At 38.8% G+C, this 20,689-nt stretch overlaps 1 protein-coding gene across 4 annotated transcripts in view; it reads left to right on the top strand.

Moving 5' to 3' along the window:
• The window catches only part of EFCAB6 (EF-hand calcium binding domain 6), a 108,472-nt gene that overhangs the window by 63,491 nt on the left and 24,292 nt on the right, over nucleotides 1–20,689 (top strand). Inside the window, exon 1 of one of the 4 annotated variants that reach the window (XM_090147050.1) lies at nucleotides 2,266–2,283. The exons of the other annotated variants lie outside the window; for them this stretch is intronic. The gene's annotated coding sequence lies outside the window, so the exon portion shown is untranslated. Of the gene's footprint in view, nucleotides 1–2,265; nucleotides 2,284–20,689 lie in introns of those variants that run through there. 4 annotated transcript variants of the gene reach the window in all.

Genomic DNA, 20,689 nt, shown 5'->3' with positions numbered 1-20,689 from the left:
TGTTCCTGTGGAGAAGCAGAAGACTTTGGTTGTGACAGGAGGAAGGCTGACATTCAGCATGAAGGACTTTTTCAAGCTTGGACAGCAGAAGATTTTTAAGAATAGAAAATTTAATATAAACAATTAAAAACAAACAAAAAAAACAAACAGAAAAAAAACCACTAACACCTAAAGCCACAAAAATAATGTAAACAATAAATATTCTTCTGGGGTTTTTTTTTTGAACTTGAGAACCTGTGTGAATTCATGCGTCCTCTTCTAGTCTTCCCAGTACCGAAAAGACATTGCCATATGGGGTGAGGGCCCAGCCCAGGGCCATAGGGTGTGGAAGGGGCCAAGGCACACAACCTGTCTGGGCAGCCTGTTCCAGCACCTCACCACTCTCTTGGTAAAGAACTTCCCCCTGATATCTAACCTAAATCTTCCTTCCGTGAACTTAAAACCATTTCCCCTTGTCCTGCTGTTATCTACCCTTTCAAAGAGTTGACTCCCCTCCTGTTCGTAGGCTCCCTTTAGGTACTGGAAGGCTGCAATGAGGCCACCCCACAGCCTTCTCTTCTCCGGCCTGAACAAGCCCAGCTCCCTCAGCCTGTCAAGATTGGGTAGGGCCTTGGGGCAACCTCATCTAGTGAAAGATGTCCCTGCATGTGGCAGGGGGATTAGATAATTTTAGAATTAGACAACACAAACCAGTCTGACTGCAATGAATCTAACCCAAAGAACCAACAAGCAGTCCTCTTGAGATTAGGTCTTCTTGGTAACCCTACAAAAAACAACAGGAGCCAAAGGGAGAAAAGAAACTAGGAAGTAGCTGAGAGGGGACATCTGCCTCCATTTGTCCAGTGGAGTCTGTGTTACCTCTTCCATCTATTCAGTGCACAAAAGCAAAACATTGGAAGCATCCTGGAAAAGAAAGTATCTTGGGTCTCCCTGACACCATGGTAGCATAGACATGACAACCCCTCAATAGAAACACCAACACAACTAGCTTAATTGTTGTTCAACAACAGTATGCTCAATTTCTTGGCACACTGTTTGCAATTTAGTCACTACACAGGAAACAGGAACACGCCCCCTTTGCTCTTAACTTGATGTTAGGAATACTTTCATGCTGCTATAGGTAAATAGCAGTCAAATGATAGGGGACACCCACATACATGGCTGTGCTCCTTTCCCCTAAGGACTAAGAAAACAGATAGATATCAGGAAAAGGTTCCTTCCAGAATTCAAGAAGCTTTTGGACATCAGTCCCCAGAATGTGGTTTGAATTTTGGTTGGCCCAGTGTGGAACAAGACACTGTTTCCCACAGCCATCACTGGGAGTAACTGGCTGCTCACAGCTTGGACAAGTGTACAGGCTGTAGAAGCAGGTGGGTGCCTGGGCTGAAAGTGTTACAGTGGATGGAGGACTGCTGATATGACTGAGGGTAGGAAGATTCTGCATAGGGGTATGAATAGGCTACATGAATGGGCTATGTCCAATCACATTAATAAAACTAAATTTGACATGTTTACATTGATCAACATTTGCTGAACATTTACGGAGACAAAACAGTGGGTGTGAGCACAGTGAGACAGAGGGTGGTGGGTTTCAGCAGTGATGACAGTGACGACAGTGACATGGAAGACAAGCCACGTTCTGGATGGCCATGCAGATTTTTATAAGCAGGCACTTGTTTGTTGCTGGTAAAAATGCATAGCTAATGGTGGTGACTACGTTGAAAAATAGTGTTTTGTAGCTGAGAATTATCTCTATTAGATAATATTATTGTGTTTTTTGTATCGGTTTGGTTTCCATAGAAATAAATAGGAGACGTTATTTTCAGAGCAACTTACATATATTCAGCCCACCTCTTCATTCATAGTGGCCCAGGCAGGCCATAAGTTTGGCCATCCATGTCATTGCCTGTTACTTGTTGTTTCTGCTCAAAATACCAGCCTCAATAGCAGGGAAATTTTGTTCTTACTTTCTACGTAGAATTGAAATTGTACAGAATAGATTTATATTTAAATGGCTTACTGTGAAAGTAAGAAAGAGAGATCAATTTTCAGAGTAATTTCAAGTTAAGCCATAGGATAAAACACCCAGACATTTACTATTCAAAATGGTATATTAAGCAACAAAATAGGCCATTGTATAGCTTATTTTATTTCTCTTCTAACAGGGTTGGAAGATCATGGCATGCCTGTCAGTTCATGGATGACTGTCAGTTCAATTTACTAACAGAAGAGCTAGGGGTAGTTGATGGAGGACTTACCTCGTTTTTCTGGCAATATTGAAAGGTAAAGGAATTTTAGCACCAATACAACATTAAGCAAGATTTTGTTGAAGATCCAGAATTTTTTCTTTTTCTAGGAAGTATTATTGGTGAAATTAGAAAGAAAGAGACTAGAGACGTAACTTTTAGCACATGGATGACCTTCATCTCTGTAGATCTTTGATTTCTGATGACGTTAAACTCCTAACCCATGTTCATAGGGAAACTGGAACATATGGGATGTAAGCTGACGGTCCACAGAGATGTGTGATTGAGTTGTCAATAACAGACTGCAAAAAGTGACTGACTGATCTCTCTGCCTCTCTGCTTGTCCCCAGCATTTCTTACCTTTCTTCACAGTCTTGGGATTATATTGTGACCTAAATTACAATGGATGATTTTGTAGTAGTCCAGAAGTCCAGTAGTCCAGAAACATTTTTTATTCTGTGTAAAAAAGAGAGAAGATAGTAACTGCTTCTTTCAGGAATGAAAAATCTGTTAGTAAGCTATTAGTGATGAGTTTTAGTGGCAGTATGTACAACTGGAGCTCCGTGGTGTGATCTGGTTACTTATTGGTTTATGGTTTTAATTTAAAGTAGTGCTTTTGAATGTTAAAGCTGTTAAGGGACTTTTCTACTAGAGTAATTGATAGTTTTATTGGATTATCAAGAATTCCAGTGAGATTCTAGGTTTACTGTTTTTATAGATGTATAGTCCACCCATAACGAGGATGTGGTCTCCATTGATTTACTGTTGCTGGGGAAAGCAGACCAGAAGAATATATTCATAATTTCCACTATTTGCCTTACCCCATCAGTAATTTCACTGATTCCAAGGCAATGTGAGTAAGAGTTTCAATTTTCGACTCTTAAGAATGAATCTGATTGAATCTGAATTCATTTTCTTAAGATGGAACTCTGGGTAAAGCTAGTCAGTAGTTGTTCATTTCTCATTTCTTTTGTATATCTCTCTTTAGTGCTTTAAATGTAGATTTTCTGCATAAAATTTTGATTCCACTGAATTCAATGGGAATTTTACCACTGGCTTCAAGGTCTGTTTTAAATTCTGTATTATTCATCTATTATTTTCTCTCAGAAGTGCACTTTTACTTTTTCCATACTGTAACTATTATTTTCTACTGTCATTATTTCCTTTTTATAAACAAGACAAAGGGTAAAGCTGACTTTTGGCTGGCTGACACAATATTCAGTTTTTTCTTCATTCAGACCTGTAAGTTTAGAAGTTTGTGTCTACAGCTGGCTGAACATCTGTCCATCAAAATATGTGCACCTTCACTCACTAGCCTAATAAATGTGTTTGAAACAGGTAAGCTTGGGTGAAAGCATGTATGCCAGCTCTTTGGTTTAAGTCAAGAATCAACAGTATTTTGCCTGTATCTGAGCTTTTGTTTTTATCAGTTATGAGGCTCAAAGATTTTCTTTCAGGATGGTACTATCTCTGATCACTGTAAAAGGAAAAGTAACAAATATTTGATATAAATTAAGTCTCAAAAATTAGAAAACAAAGAAAAAGAACCCCTAACTTTTATTTTTTGATAATTCTTTAGGGTAGGGGGAAATCTGATCCCTTGGCTTGTGTTTACAGTGGTGATAAAGAGACGTGATTTTCTTCTTACAAGCTTTAGTAGGAATAAAACACAAATACAAGTTTTCTTTACTAGACTTCAGTAGAGAGTGAAATTGTAAAAAGGGAGGGATAGTGCATGTCAGTATGGAGAAGTAGGTTTTACAGAATCAAATTTGGAGAAATGAAAAAACAGTGCAGTGAATACAATTTAGTGATTTCTTTGGAGTAGGTGTATGTACAGGATTTCTTTGTGTGGAGGTGTATGTAAATCATTTAGAAAAAAAAGAAAACACTCTCTTACAACAGACCATTAGCTTAGGATTTTTTTTATCCGTCAGGAGCACAGTTTAGTGAAATGTCAACATGTACATTTTTTTTGGCAAGTTTTCCCATTTTAAAATTTGATGTGAATTACTTTGAAGTCACTATAAAACATAATAGAAGTTTGCTAAAAATGTGAAAGAAGCCATACCTAGAAGCTGGTAACGGTATTTATTCAATGGGAAGATGTGCTGGTGATGACATATGTCTCTCATCCAAAGGTTTGAGAGGCCATGTGCTATACAATGTGATCTTTCTACATAAAACATTTTGCTGCAAGGAGATGGCTCATCTTGTTAAGTTTTAGGGGTTAATTTAGTTCAGTCTTCATGAACTACTGTCTCTATCAACATATGGAAAGATTTAGGGTAAAAATACCCTTTCAGCAATTCAAACGTACTGATGAACAGTGTGTAATCCAAGTGAGATGGAACACTGAAATGTACTGTGAAGGTTTCATAGCTAAGAGCTCATTCCCAGCAAATTCTCCTCACCTTTTGTCCCATGACACTTCAGTTTTTGCTATGTATCTCCTCTATGACATATATATATATATTCTATATGTTCTGTATCGCAGAAAAATTCTAAAATTCTCAAGAAAATTCAAAATACATTACTGAGTCTCTCCAAAACCATGATGAAACAGATTCCTGGACTATCAGTGTGCAAGGTGCAGACAGAATCACAAAGATCTGGAACAGTGATCAAAATAGCTTTTCTATGGCCTAAAAATACTGCAGCCCTTCAGGACTAGAAGTACACCTGTGCCCTGCTGTGAAGCTGGCTGTCTCCTCTTCCTGATCCTGCTGGGCTGTGCTATAGCAAAACTTTAAATTGAAAAATTATGAAGCTGCCATTTGTGCAGGACTGAATCATTCTGCAAAGAAACATCAGGCAGAATAGTTTGAGGTGACACGAAGAGCTGGAAATTAGGTGAGTTTTGATGACAGATCTCCTGAAATAGCTCATGCTGATTTCAGAGCAGAAGAAGACTTAGCCATGATAGAATTACTCCAGGGGGAATGGTCTAGCATGCAGTAGTTGTGATGCACAGTTAAGGACGTGACAAACTAATTGTCTGCAGCAGTTTCACACATATACCATATATATCCCCTCTATCCACACACTCCCTCATGGAGAGAGGCAGTCTGACTACAAAAAATGGCTTTCACGGTATTCCTTTCCCCTTTCTCCAGTCTGATTCTTCCCTTCCTCAAAATATCCAGGCTCCAGAGAAGGGTAAAGCAAAAGAAGAAGGCCTTGTCTATGTTCTGGTTTCTTCAATTGAGATTATCCACTAGGAACTTTCTTCACTTCATACTGGGAGAACTGTTGTGGCAGTGGCTGAAAATTGGCTGGACACCACTAATACAGTTATTGTAATTTGTCATATTTGGTCTGTAAAGAACACAATGGAAGAATTTCCTGTTTTATTTTCATTATATTAAAGTACTATTTTTCAGATAATATTTAATATGTTCTTTTCAAAGTCTGCTGTATTTTGATTTTGCTATTCTAGATGCCAAATAGGCCAGGAGCTACAATAGAAACAGCCCAAACCACAGAGTAAATAATGCTGAATATCACTGCATTACTGCTGAGGAATTTCTCAGTCAGTTTAATGATGACATAAGTCTATGGGGTAAGCACATCAAGCCATGGTTTGTTTTTGACAGTGAAGCTGGTTGTTATTTGTGATACAAACATTTGTTTTAAACATTGGTTTGGAGGAGCTGTGAGAAAAATGAGTCTTAAAAATATATTTGAGTTACCGTATTCTGTGTCTTCAGAAACTTCCAGTTCAAATACAATCAAAAACTCCTTCTTCCCTAATTGTCTTCTCTGCAGTCTCTGCTAGGAAAAAAAAAAATCCTTCTTGTGAGCAAAGCTATTAAAGATTCTGCAATTAGAAGAAAATAACTCTGTACTACTCATTCATGGAGCAGTCCATCTATTCACGAGAGTGAGCTTTAAAGAAGAGGTTCTTAGTCCCTAGAGTCTGTGTAGAGATTTTAGTCGAGTTGTTTTCCATCTTTTTTATGTTTGCTTATTATTTTCTGTAATTAGCATTAGAATGTACTCCTTGAAATCCCACCATAGATATGCACAGAATAAGAGAAATCTCATTTGACAAATGGAGAGAACCCACAGTTGTTATAGCCTTTTGCTCAGTTCATTCTATCTCCATTTCCTGGGAGAAGTGGAAAGATCAGCAACCCGGAAAGGGGCCCTTTCTTCAGAGCAGCTTGGGCACCCCTAGCAAAGCTGACTGTATTGACCAATATTACTTTAGGTTCCTGTAGATCTGCACCATTTGAAAGGTGCTGGAGCATTTTACGCCTGTTTTAAATGGGAGAATGCTCAGCTGTAGATTAATTGCTATAATGTCTCTTCATGACAGATTTTCTAAGGATGTGCAGGACAAAGGGTAGATATGAGTCACCTCTCAATATGGTATTGATAACTGCATTAAAATATTTGCCTGTTGTCAAAACAAGTCTAGAGCAAAGATCTGTTTGAGTTTTTTTTGTTTTTGTTTTTAATATGTAGTCAATATGTTAAATATAAACTAATGACATTGTTAGAGAATCTTGCCTTAGCCCAAGACCCTATGCTCCAGACCTTTATGCCATCAGGGTACTAAGTGTAGACAAGATCAGGTGTGGTGCACAGAAATGCTGAGATGCTGTAGGACAGGGACAGTATTGGTGAAGGACAGGGAGAATACTGCAACAGCCCCTTTGACTTTGAGAAGTGATGCTGCCTAAAATGTTCAGAATGTTAAAGTTTAAGCTCAACTTTAATAATGAATAGTATTTGGGCCCTAAAAATTAATTCTGAAATTAATTCACTCATTGTGAAATTCTGCTTAACTATGCAAACAGAGAGAAAGTCATAATGACAAGATACAGTAATACAGCGGGACTGAAAAAAAATCCTGATCAGCAATTCATCTCTGCTGTGGCAATGAAGATGTGATATATACACATAGGCTTATTTCCCAGTTTCTATTTGTCTCTTACAGCATTACTGTTGGCTCTGATGTTAGTAATATTTATCTGCTTGGTTTGTTTTTCTTATTTCCTGAATTGGACAACTGAGTGAATCAAGGACATCACTATGAAATGAGAAAGGAAGCTGATGGTGATCGGGCCTTGCTAACAGTTGGAGCATGAGACCAATTAATGTCTTACTCCCCTTTCTGTTTCAGTTTGGACTTAGCTAGAAATTGAAACAGTTAGGATTTATGTCCAAAATTTTCTCTTTTCAAATCCTGTTATTGATTTAGAAGTCCAATAATTAAAAAACATAGTCACTGAAAGTATTGAGAACACACTGCATTTTCCCAGCTAAGTTTTAGACTGTTTCTGCTGGTCAATATTTAAGGTTTATGGAATCTTATCTTAAACAGTGACAGTAGGGGAAAGTCAACATGTTCCCACACACCTAAAACAGGTTATTGTGGCATTCATTTTTCCAAAGCTGGATGGAGCCCTCAGCCAAGGCTGATGTCTCTGGGAGGTCAAAAGGGACTGATTTTGCAGGATGGTGGTTCTCCAGGACCTGATTATGGTTCTGCGTGTGCCATATGTGGTTCTAGAACTCAGCAAGTAAGTCCAGGTGTAGTTATCTCATCTTGCCAGGTCTTCAGATTCAGTATTCCTCTGTGTCTTATTTGAGAGCACATCCAAGAGCACAGCTAACCCAGGCTCTGAAGCCTTGTGCTTGAAGTACGTGTTTATAAAGAAATACATAAGAGAAAAACTGATGCTATGAGATACGTATCTGTGTGTTAAACAAACAGACTTTTCTCAGTTTTCTAACTGGAAGCTCTTAGAAAGTCTAAGAGGAGTTGGTTGCCAAAAGAAGGGCTCTTCTTACACAGAGGAAGGCGCACCATTTCAAAGAATGGTGAAATGTTAAGATCTCCTCAATTCTAAATATGTCCTTGCATAGCATGTGGATTTGGTCACCTCTGCATAGTGTAGCAGCTGTGCTGGATGCTAATCGAGGCATCCATTTGCCCCTGAATGCATGGGCTCCACCACAACCACCAGGGCCCAGAAGTCAGCCACTTGTATTGGTGATTGAATTTGATTGCAAGTGTGGGTCTTACTCCCTAAACTCACTAGCCATGCCTTGGTGATTCACAAAGACGTTTTTGATCTATGCTATTGATGTAAATCAAGGATAATCTTCCTGGAGTCACTCCAGGATATAATTGTTTCTGAGATAATTAACATTTCTTTGTATGCGTACAGATGATCCATGCTGGCTCTTGAGTTTGAGGGAGAATTGAACAACATTGATTTGAAAATAAATAGGGAATTACAAAATTTAAAACATCTTTGCTAACCTGCAGCTAGGGAAATAAAGCAGTATTTAAAGAATTAAGTTTACACAGATGTGAAGCAACAGTCTTTAATGGGTATCTTAGAAACTATGAAATAAAACCACCACTACCGTGAAGAACAACAAAAGGAAAGGAAACTTGTGGAGATTAAAGATTCCACTAGCACAGAACGTAGTTGTTATTTTATTTTTTTTTTTTTCTGAGAAAAAAAAAACAACATGATAACGGATGCAGAGCTAGCTTGTGATCAGGCTCATTACTACCTTGTTATCAAAGCAAGAACCAGATGGCATGACCTAGCAAGGGTAAGAAGAATGTTTTCTTTAAATAAATAAGCAGCACTAATAGATTTCAGAACATTATGCAATGTTGATCTTCAGATTCTATAAATATTCAAAAAGACCCGTTCAAAACAGCTCGTTAATGATAAAAACTTACTATGGGAGTAAAAAAAAAAAAAGAACAATTTCAATAATGCTCAATTTTTGTACTGTTAATTATATAGTAGATGCTATTAGTTATCTCTGAAACTTTCTTCGTATTTTATTTCTGTTGTTTTTATATAATATTTCTGTTATAAGCATAGTCACGGGCTTTGTCTGAGGCTCATTTGATTATGCCTCATCCACACACCTACTGCCATGCTGATGCCCAGTGTTGCCCTGCACACTGAAGCACTGATTGGGATGACTACGCCATCCAAAGAGACTCTCACAGAACTGTCCCACAAAAACTTTTTCAACATTTTTGGAGCTTTTTTTGAATAGCTGCAATGCTTGGACAGTAAGGTAGCACAAGGTAAAACGAATGTAATTTTTTTGAGCAATGTTTGTGTACACTGGACAATAAAGTCAGTTTATAAAATGAATGGTTTAAAATAAAAAGGCACAATTTAATTTATATTAAGTATAGAACACATCGGTGAGAAAATCTGCAGGTCTGCCTTTTTTACAGTGTCTTCATCTCCTGCTGGCATGCTTCAGCACTGGGTGTACCCACATCTGCAAGTGCAGTTCTTACCTTCATATCCCTCTCTGCCATCAGGAAGAAATCTTCAACACAGAGAATATCACCTGAACACCTGTGATGTTAATCTCGGTTAAGGCTTTTGGGAGTTGCACATCTTTCATGTAGGAAGGAGTAAAAAAGCAGATAAAAAAATTTTTAAATGAAAATCAGACATGCATGATTTTCCATTTTTTTTTCAATTCCCATCATTCATTAGGCTTACAGGGAGATCAAGCATTTTGTCAAACTTGTTGGTTCTTGTTAGAGATGATTTCTTTTACGTTCCAGAATGTTCAGGAATTTGACAGTGAAAGAAATGGCATTATACAGCCAGAGAACATGAAAAAAGTCTTGTTCAGATTGGCATTGCAATCACCCCAGAGGAATTTAAGAAGCTTTGGGCAAGGTATGACAACTCTAAATGATTAGCTCTTGCAATAATGCATCTTTTATAGGATTACAGAGCCTTTGGTAGTGCAGTGAATGACAATAGATTGCATTGCACAAGAAATCTTTTATTTTGTTATGATTGGGACCTTAGATCATGACAGTGTCTAACAGGAGGCTACGTCTTATCACACTGAGCTCAGGAATACAATTAGATCCATAAGTTTCCCATGAATTCAAGGACAAGACTTTATCTTGACTTCAGTTTTACTGATCCCTTTAATGTAATATACATTTTTTCCTTGAACGGCACCTTAGGTCACTAGCTACCACCAGCTTGTTTTTCATCAGTTTTGTTTTATACACACAAAATGCCTACCTTAGTTTGTGTGGAGTGAAAGTCAATTCCAGGTGTCTCTGGTCAGCTGAGAAATGCACACAAAGCTTCTATCAAGGAGGTCCTAGAGGGTCTATTACGTACCTGTAAGAGTTTGTGCTACCAGCCTCTCATTTTCAAAGCGTTAAGTTTGCTTACAGTGTTTTCAACCTAAACAAAAATGATTCAGTCAAAAGAAAAATGCTACATACCAAGTACATAACAAAAGAGGGTAAAGTAATTTCATGCTGTGTAAAGATGGCAAATAATATCCTGAAATGTTTTTATAGACAAGCAATTTGTTGTGAAGTGGCTAGAAATACTTGTCTGCCTTCAACAAAGAGGAGCTGTGCTACAGACTGTTTAAGATGGCATAGATGTCAGCTGTATGTGACATTATATTAAAACTTGCCTTCGTTACAGGTCTATTTAAAAATATAATAACCTTCTCTAACGTGTAGAACCTGAGTGTATTGCTTCTTGGTTTCAAACTGCATTAACTGCATGTTTTTTTCTTAAAGCCGATTCATCCCTGAATTTTTTTCAACTCCATTAGATTTTACTTTCCATTCTTATTCCTTATGGATGCCACGGCACAGTGAAGAGTATCCTTTTCATGCAGTTATTTGCTGCACAACTTCACTCCCATCAGCCACTCCTTTTATAGAATAGCTCAAATCTCTTTCGTGCCGTTATGTCTGTAACTTGAATAAAGGAATTAGAGTGAAGCTGAAGCTAAATTAGGCATTACCATGCATTGGAGCACTAACGGATGGGGGGTGAGGGGGAACTGCAGGGGAAAAATCTTTGGAAGGGTTTATGCCTAAGAAAATATGAAGAGTGTTTATGAATCTAAGCTCATATTTCTAAAGGATGATTGCAATTCTGAGCATCTCAGAACTTGTGTGACCCATTTGAGACACCTGGGTCTGAATTTTTACGAGTCCAGTTCTCTGTGTCTCAAGTCAGACACTAAAAGGTAGCAGTTCTGAGGGCTGGAGAGTACTCCTGACTATTTGGTCCTTGGTGTAGTGCTTTCAGAATTGATTCTGTGATTACAAAGCTAAATCCTATCTTTCAACTCTCATAGAAAGTCACTTATTCTCCGTGTGGTACGGCACCTCTGTAAGAGAGGGAAGTCAATGAGATTTAAGCTGCTACAGCACTTAAGGACATCTGTAATGTCATTCTATGAGGAAGGAACACATGAATATTTTAAAAGAGCATTTCTTTTTCATCGTATGATAAAGATGCAACAGAATATCTTACCAGGAATTTTTACAGAAACTGGGGATGGAGTTTGCACCCACTGACACAAGGCTCAGCAGACTCATCACAGAAGGCATCAATGCAGATGTAAAAACAATCTGTAATCGTCAACAAAAGAAGCATTCAAGGCTGGAAGAGCAGCACCAACAGCAAACTAAAATTCTGCATGTAACAAAAGTGTACATGACTTATTTTACAGACTTCATGGCTGCATGTCTTCTGAGAAATCCATGTCCAGAAAGAGTCTCAGACACCACTATCTGTGCTGCTAACCTGCCAAAACAGTCCCCTCCAATGCTTTGGCTTATGTCAGTTCATGCTTTCCCTGATCTCTCCCAGCACAGTTTGGGAGCAAGAATGCCCCGAGGACTATTCCTAATAGGCTGTTTGCAGGCAGCTGCTCTCTTGCAGTGGCTGAGAAGGTTCAGTAAGCGGAGAAGCGCCAGCTGGCCTCTATGTCCAGAGCACTCCTGGACTGGTTTGTTGATAGCCTAATCTTGTGGTTCCAGTCCAAACACTTCTATCAGCACAAATTGAGGGAAAAGAACAAATGCAGTTTTGTCACCCTGCAGGTCTCGTCTGAGACCGGGCAATGTAGACTTAAACCAATCTGATCATGATCATTGGGTGTTTTTCTTGTAGCTGGAAGGCTTGAGCATGTAGCATGCTTTGGTCCCATATCCTACCCTGTCCCTTGGATGAGGGCCGAGTACAATCACAGTTGGTTTCACAACCCTCTAGCAGCTACTTAAATTGTCAGTAAATGACTGCGTAGAAGCAGCAAAAGACAGCCATGACAAGGGTAGACCCTGGCTCCATATGAGAGAAATAAACATCTCTAAGCTAGAAGAGTCTCTGCCTCAAAGAAAATCAACATTCAGAGTTAATAGATGATTGCTCTTGAGAAGAGCATTTCACAAACACATGACAAAATGATATCCGAGTGGAGTCTAACGATCCACGCTTGCCCTGGTGAGCGGGCAGTGATTAGCCTGCTGCTACTATGGGATTCCCACTCCTGCCACCAGAATGGGGCAACAGGAGAATCCTTTGCCCCACTACAACACAGTTAAAACCTTGTATTTCCGAGCTGTAGACAGACAACACCTGTATGAATATAATGCTTTCTATTCATGCTTTCACTGTTCTCTTGAACTATTTTTTATATTTTTATTTAGGACTGTGTAAATCTTCAGGAGCAAAACACATTTAAAAATACACCTCCAAGAACCCAAATTTGCTTTCTTTTGTGCTTGGAAAGTGCCTAGGTGTTGTAGGAACTAATAAACTATTGATGATAATAATGATAATTCCCCATGGCATTGTTGGTAGGGTGATACACTCATAAAAAAAAAAAAAAAAGAAGAGCAGCCTTGTCTGACAGATAAAGTGGCAGCTTGGGAAAATACTAGACAAAAAAAAAAAAAAAAGAGTGAGAACACCATAGAGAAGTCCTGTTAGACTAGCCAAGGCTCTTGACTTTCTACCCCATTTTTTTTAATACTGTTTGCCAGTTTCCCAGCTAGACTGGAGGAACCAAGGGCAAAACTTTTCTTCCTTTTCAGCATCACAGCTCTCCTACTTGCACTGCAGTCCCCAACGTTGTAAACTCTACTCATGACACCCACAGATATCACTGAGCCTTCCACCTGTAAAAAATTGTACAATATACAATAGGGATGGTTAAGCAGCTACTATTACAGCCTTTGCTTATTACTGTAGATGTAACTATCTGATGTGAAACTTAGACCTGAAGTGTCTCATACAGGGCTCCTGCTCCTTTTGTTGTAGCAGCTGATTGTCTCCAGTCTTACACTTGGATGAAGAGCAGCTTTGGAAGCTCCAACTTTTGGAAGCTCCAACTTTTGACCCATTAGTGCAATGCCAACTGCAAAGCACTACCTTTAGTGCTATAAAGAGAAAGTAAATAAAGAAGATGCTGTACTGCAAGCAGAAATTGTGCAGTGTATAACAAAGATACAAATACTCACTCTGAAGCAGCTGGAGGGTGATTAATCCAATGGGGAAGACATGCAGGGTTAATATAAATAGTAGTGATGTGAAATCCTGGCTGGTCCATATCATTTAGAATGATGAAGTTTTGAGAACTCACCGTAACAACAATTGTGTGTGTAGCTATGTATGTGACAACAATACACACAAGTACATACCTAAAAGTGCATAGTGGTTGCTTTATCATAATATGAAACAAAACAGAAATTGGCAGACTGAGCCAAGGGTAACTGGATTCATTTACCTGGCAGTAACCAGAGCCAGATGTTTCTGCTTGAGGTGAAGCAGTCCACTAGTAGGTGGATGTGGAATGCTTTGTCCGTGTGCTGGGGCTCTCTCATGCTGGGTTATGACGAAGCTTGGTTTAAGCCTGTCAGATAGGACTTTCATATCACTTTCAAAAAATATGTTATAATTATTTGGTAGATTCTGGCTTTCCTTGATTTGTATGTATAAAATATCCAATTCTCAATCTTTTCAAATTTCTGGCATCTGTGCCTTCCTCTGGGAATGGATTAACATCTTAACCACTTGCAGTCTGCAAAAGTAAGTCTCGTTACTTATTCTTGTCACCTTTCAGTTCTCTTGAATATTCTCCTTGTCTGCTATGCTTTCCCATCCACTTCACATCCAGTGGGAGCAGTCATGTCATAGTGGTTTCTGTTTGATTTTCTCTCTTAGAAAACTGAAAGGGCAAGAGAACTTGAGTCCAGGCCTCTGAACTCCTCAGATTTCACATTAGACCTGAGAAAGCCATAAATGAGTTAAGCTGGAGTCATTGTCTGGTGAATGAAATCCAGCTGCACAGTGGCCGTGAAGGCAGGAATCCAGCAAGTGTCAGCCTCCAACACCAAATAGGACAGCTGAAATATGGAAAATGGAGGTGGGCACCGTGCCTTCTACTACATTAATCAGCACAAGGAGATCTGTTCTTGGTCAATGGATACAATAGTTGCAGAACCTAACCTTGGTGATGCAAGTGGGCCTCAGCCCCCACTTCATTCTAAATGTGTTGAAAAACAAATTTATTTCACTGATTCCTGTCCAGTTCTGACTGGGAGGAGAGAGTTGCATGAGATGTCAATGAGTTTATTTTTAAAGGACCCACTTTAATACCACTGGGAACACACCCAGTGACTCTTCTGTGATCTTGCTTAAGTGTCTCCTTGCTGTTTGCACAGTGGCTGCATTTCATCCATATCTTTTCTTCTGGCTTTATGCAGGGACTGCAAACCTCACCCTCATTGCTTTGGAGAAGTTTCAGTGCCCTTTGCTATGCACAGTGAGGCAGACAAAAGCTCTGGACCCTAACAGTTCAAAACATACTGCTGTGCACTTTTCTTCTTCTTCTTTTGTTGTAACTCACAAGAACAAACTGCTCAAATTAGAAACAGACATTGAACAGTGGCTCTCCAGCTCTTCAAGAAAAATACAAAACATTTGCAAGAAAATATTCCTTTTTTTGGCAACGTATCTTATTCTATGATTTTAATCCTCATTTTGTCCACACACATATTTACTGCTGCGAGTGGAATAATCGCTGCTTGGAAATTTTAAATCAGTTCAAAAATGATGAATGCTTCAATTTTCCAAAAATACGATTTTCAAAAACTGTTTTGATTTCACCCTAGCCTTTCCTTTCATTGGGAAGATTTAAATGGAAGATAGCAGTGGTGATGAAAAGCTATCATTTAGCTGTATGGCACAGGAGGAAACAGGATTCCAGCATCTTTTTCTGGAATGAAGGTACAATGTAGATGATATCATACCCTAAAAGCACACCCTTTCAAGATGGGAGGAGCAGTGCTAAACAGTCATCCAGTGATGGAGGAGATCAGTATCTCAGTGAAATCACAAAGCACAGGGTGATTTTTATAAGTGCCTGGTCTCAGTTGTTTTTGGCTTTCAGGCTTCTGAATGCTGGTTCCTAGGTTTGATTCTCTTGGTCACTTGGGCTGCTGAGATGCAGGACCCATCCTCCTCTCCTGTTCCCCCTTTGAAACCTCTGTAAAGCCACAGTTCTTAAGCTGAGGTACATTGCAATAACTCAAAAAAAAGCAAACCCTACCAGTAGATTTTAGATTTTTGTCTCTGTTAGAAAATCTACAGGCTTCTGAACATAATGAAACTTGAAACCTATAGATCTAATTAGAAGATATTGGATCAATAGGGTCTCAAAACTGAGGGTGAAGAAATCTAAGCTGGGTAGGGAGTAATTAGATACTTGGAGATTCAAAAAAGTAAAACCAACTTGAATGTAGTGGTACCATCTAATGTGCATATAGGATCCTTCTATGTTCCTTCCAGTACAAGTTTTGCATTGAGTCTTGCATGGTAATAGGAGCAGAAATTGAAAAAGAGGAAGCAAATAACTGGAAAAAAGATATTTGAAAGTGAGCAAAAAGGTGATAACTCTTTAGGGGTCTTTACAGCCTCTAAAAAACACCAGCAATATTGTAGTTTCCATGGAAAGATTCACATCATGCTTTGAAACCAATATGCAGTGGCTGAATTCATCATAGGAAAGCTCAGAACTATCTTCTGGAATATTACAGGAGTAGAATCTATCAATGTTTTTAATGGCTAGCCAGGGTAAGAGATTTCATGCAGCCACAAAAAGTGTGCTTAATAGTGCATTCCCAAGGAAATGAAACTTTTGAAAGGTTTCATATGAGAATGCAGAAGGAGGAATCTTCTGAAGAATTTTGTTGGATCTTCAAATAATGAATCAGCCAAGTAGTTAAGGAATAATGTACTGTCTGGAATCAAAGATTCAAAGATACAGGAAAAATGTGAGGAAAGTAAGATGTTAAAAAAGAAGACAATCTGTTCAGTCAAGTTAGGACACTTGTAAGAGACAGTAGGAAAATACAGAATTGCAGCAGGACATTCTATGTATCCTGAAAGAAAACGAGGAGAAAATTTTGAAGATGCTCTTCAAAGGTATCATTAAGAAGTATCAGAACTGAAAAATATATTGGCAGTAGAAGACAGACACAGTCTTCAGCAAATGGTTTATGGGTAGTATCACTGAAAAAATAATCAGTGGAAATGTGTGCCCTGTGTTTCTAGAGTGCTTCTAAACACCATTATTATAGGTTCTGACTAAGAGAGCAGAGCTCTGGCGCTGCTGTGAGTTTTTTAAGAAATGTCACACATTCCTTTATTGATCTGCTATGATCAGAGCTGACACAAATCACTTTTTAGCCATAGTAAGAACAAACAAGCAACAAAACACACACAAACTAGCTTCTGAAGTATCAAAATTGTGTGACTATTTAGTGTTTTTCCTTAGTTAAAACCATTCCATTTTACAATAAATTTTAGGTTGGAAAGATGATTACTAATCAAAAACATACTTTATAGAGCATTAAATGCATCTATCCTTGAAAACAGCACTGAAAATGACCTAGCACCTGGAAATGCATTTTAAAAACAATGATTGCCCTATTTCAGAAGGTGGGCTGGGTTTGGAGAAGATGTGGAGAAGGTGACACAACACAGAACGTCATGAAGGTTACCGTCTGCTGGGTAGCAAAGGCATTACACATCAGACCCACATAGCCAACTCAGATCAGCTTTGTGTGTTCAGTGGCATTACAATTTAGAGGTAAACAGCAGAGTGATGTCAATATGTTATGACCTGATATGCCTCACAGAGTACAGGAGGCTCATGAGACCTTTTAAAAACGTGAAAGAAAACATCATATGTCAGTACATCTGCACCTGTTGTAAGTAATCGACTTGGGCATTAACCTGAAATTGCATTTGGATTGAATTTAACATCAGAGTGTGTTATTTCATATACTCATGCTGAATCTGTTAGGGTATGGATTCCCAGAAATTTTGTCTGGCAGTGGTGCACTGTTCAGCATCCCGGACCAGAAAATATTTGTATGGAATGAAGGATTTTGACGTGACATACAATTCAAATATCTTGAATTACAAGCTGAGTTAAAACTGTTAAAAAACAGTTTGAGTAATTTGTGAAGGTGAGAAGTGATCCATACTTTCACAAAACTTGAGAGGAATGTATTTAAAATGGTTTGTTGACAGCTGAAACTTTGTTAAGCAGAGAGACCCAGTATTCCCAATTTAGTCCATGTAACATTGGAGGATGCAATGGGTCTGAAACACAAAATCAATTGCTAACAGCCCACCGAAGCCATTCAATAATTTAGATTTTTTTACATTGTATGCTGTTTGCATACACAGTGGTGCTTCCTGGACCCTGAGGAAATTATTCTTTGTTCATATCAAATGTAAACTCCAAAAGGATGGATTCAGAGGAGAAATAATTGGCAAGGAAAATATTATTGTATGGATTGTACAAAACTTACAACTTCTTGAAAACAAATGGAAAATCAAGAATCCTGTAATGCTGTGAGAAGAAATACAGCACCAGCAACTGGAGCTGAGAGCAGATGCCTCTGAGGAGGAAAGACGTGCTGGGTGCTACTAAAAAGTAGATAAGATTTAGCATGTTCCAGGTTACCCTTATTCATACAAAGAAGATGTAAAGGTTTGGATGCTTGATGATAGATGGTAGCTTACCGAGGAGCAGAACGAGCTAGTCTGAGCTGCTAGATCCTCAGACCAGCTCACTGAGAAACAGAGGCAGTTGTGCTTGATTGTGTGCCCTACACAGCTGTACTTTGTTATCACTGTCATACACCTTTTATACTGTAAATCCTGATTGCCTCAAGAACCCAGACTCCATGCTCCCTGTACCCTGGGGCTGTCAGAAGGAGCAATCCCAAAGCAAATGGAGTGCAGCTGTAGCTATTAACCCAGATAAAAACTTGTCATTTTTACCATAAGGGTATTTGCTTCTAAGTGCTGAATATATGTAGCTAATTTATGTATACTTGGTAATCTACATCAAGCTATAGTTTGCAATTATTTTGATCTTTCATTGATCTTAAGTGACTGCACCAGCTGAAAACATGCAGAAAGGAAAGATATTTGCGCCTGCCTTATCCTCCTGAGCCCAAATGTGGAGAGGCTTCTGTTGAATCAAAAGGCAGAGAGGGATATTACTTGGGTTTCCAAACTTTGATCAAAAGGTCCCTGATGTCAGTGAAATATAAGAGACAAAATAAAGTGAGAGGAAGAGTCAAGATTTTCAGGCCTGGATTCAATCATTTGTAAGAAGCTGTAAATATGTCAGAGAAATATTAAGGTGCTGATCCAAAGTCTCCACGAGTCAGCAGAAGCTCTGCACTTCTTCCCTTGGTCATGAATCAGGCCCTGTACTTCTGCAGGTGTTGCTCAGGTCTGACTCTCTTAAAACAGTTCTTCCTACTATTTCAAAGTTCCAGGGGCTTCCAATTGCTGGAAGTATGCTGCTCAACATAATTTTATCAGCTGTACCAAGTGTTTTATAAGTGATCAGGAAAGGCTCTTTAGGCTGGATGTGGCTCTGGGCAGCCTGGTCTAGTGGTTAGCAACCCTGCCTATGGCAGGGGGGGTGAAGCTAGATGATCTTTGAGGGCTTTCTCAACCCAGGCCGTTCTATGATTCTGAAACAGAAGAGCGTATTTTCTATCTGCAGTTCTGGATGAGGAGAGGAGCCAGTTAATCACTGAAGTAGCATTCGTTTGCAGGGGGAGGCTTTAGCCACACTGTTCCACATTCAAGTTAAAAAGGGGTGAGGGAGGGATGAGGTTTATTTGTGAACAATTTGGCACTCTTTGAATAAATTATATGAACTTCCCACACAAGAATAAGATCAAAATCTTTCTCTGCCCCTTCACCCCTATTTTGTATATTTCTTTGTATCTTTTTCATCTGATTCAACAAATGAGCTAAAATAAACATCTGTTCCCTTTCTGGGATAAATTTAGGGATTACTTCCAAGATTTCAAGAAGGCCTTTCATAAAATGGATAAAAATAATGATGGCTATGTAACAGCATGTGACCCACAGAGATTTCTACAAGAATTCAACTATCACCCTGATCATGATCAGTTCAGCAGTCTTCTGAATAGGTTTGTATGATTATCTGCTGAGCACCACTTTGGTCACACCCATAAGCTTGTACTTAGTGTTAAGGATATTAGAAGGTCTGACAAAGCTAATGGAGAGGCCCCATGCTTAAAACTCCATATGGGTGAAAAATGGTTTTAGGTTGGGTACTGGCTCTGCAGGTAGTGAGAGTGAAAGGGCTGCTTACAGAAAGATGGTATGCTTTGAATCTGCATATTTGTTTGCTGGTTTTACGTATTTATTTCACTGTAATACAGCAAACAGGTGAAAGGGACCCTGTTCAAAACAAAAACAGAAATAAATCAGGTTATAAAATAGCAATAACATTCAAAAGATCCAATACTGCTGCCATGCAGCTTTTAATTCTGCATGTTAAAATGAGAGGAAAACTCTCCTGATAGAGGCTGAGGAACACAAAGGACCTGTTCCAGCAGTGGGTAGTTGGGGTTCTCTGCCCCAAACAGCCCCCCAGAGGCCACAAGCCTGGCAGCACTCAGTTTTGTCCTCCACAGCCTGTCAAACGAGACTCTTTTTTTGAAACAATGTTAACAAAGTCTTTTTACAGTTCACCTTTAATTGGGTGATCAACTTTTTATGAATTGAAACCTTAATAGGAATCTGCTGCTTGTTTCTTTCTCAAAGACCTCTTGATGATAAACACCTCCATTCATTGTAATTTTGTGCAGATTATTCCTTTCTTGATCCAAAATAGTCTTTTCTAAATAATACAGAGTAGATTAGCATATGCATTTAGTTTTATTACTAAAATTTTAATGCCCACTTGGCAATTTATTTCTCAGCTGAAATGGTGTTGATTATTTCCTTTTCCACACACTGTCTCCAATATTGGAGCCAGCTTGACATGGGTAGTATGTGGGAGTGCTGTGCAGCTGCAAGATGCAAAATCAGGGCTCTTGAATATTTTTTTTTCTTGGTAGCAGATATGGGGTCTATAGTTAATTTCTTTTCCAGCCTGTTTCATAAAGCTTCCTCTTTGTTTTACTGGCTCTCCCCATTAATTAGACATTCTTGTAACTGGATATTCTGGTGATTGGTAGCTGAGGCATTGGTCCCTGATGATTTACTGTGGAAGCAGATGATGAAAGTATGTTACAGTAATTCATTTTT

This window comes from Phasianus colchicus, chromosome 1 (assembly GCF_987193195.1).
Source record: "Phasianus colchicus chromosome 1, bPhaCol1.hap1.1, whole genome shotgun sequence".
Taxonomy (NCBI): domain Eukaryota; kingdom Metazoa; phylum Chordata; class Aves; order Galliformes; family Phasianidae; genus Phasianus; species Phasianus colchicus.
This window is presented reverse-complemented; position numbering and strand designations above follow the sequence as displayed.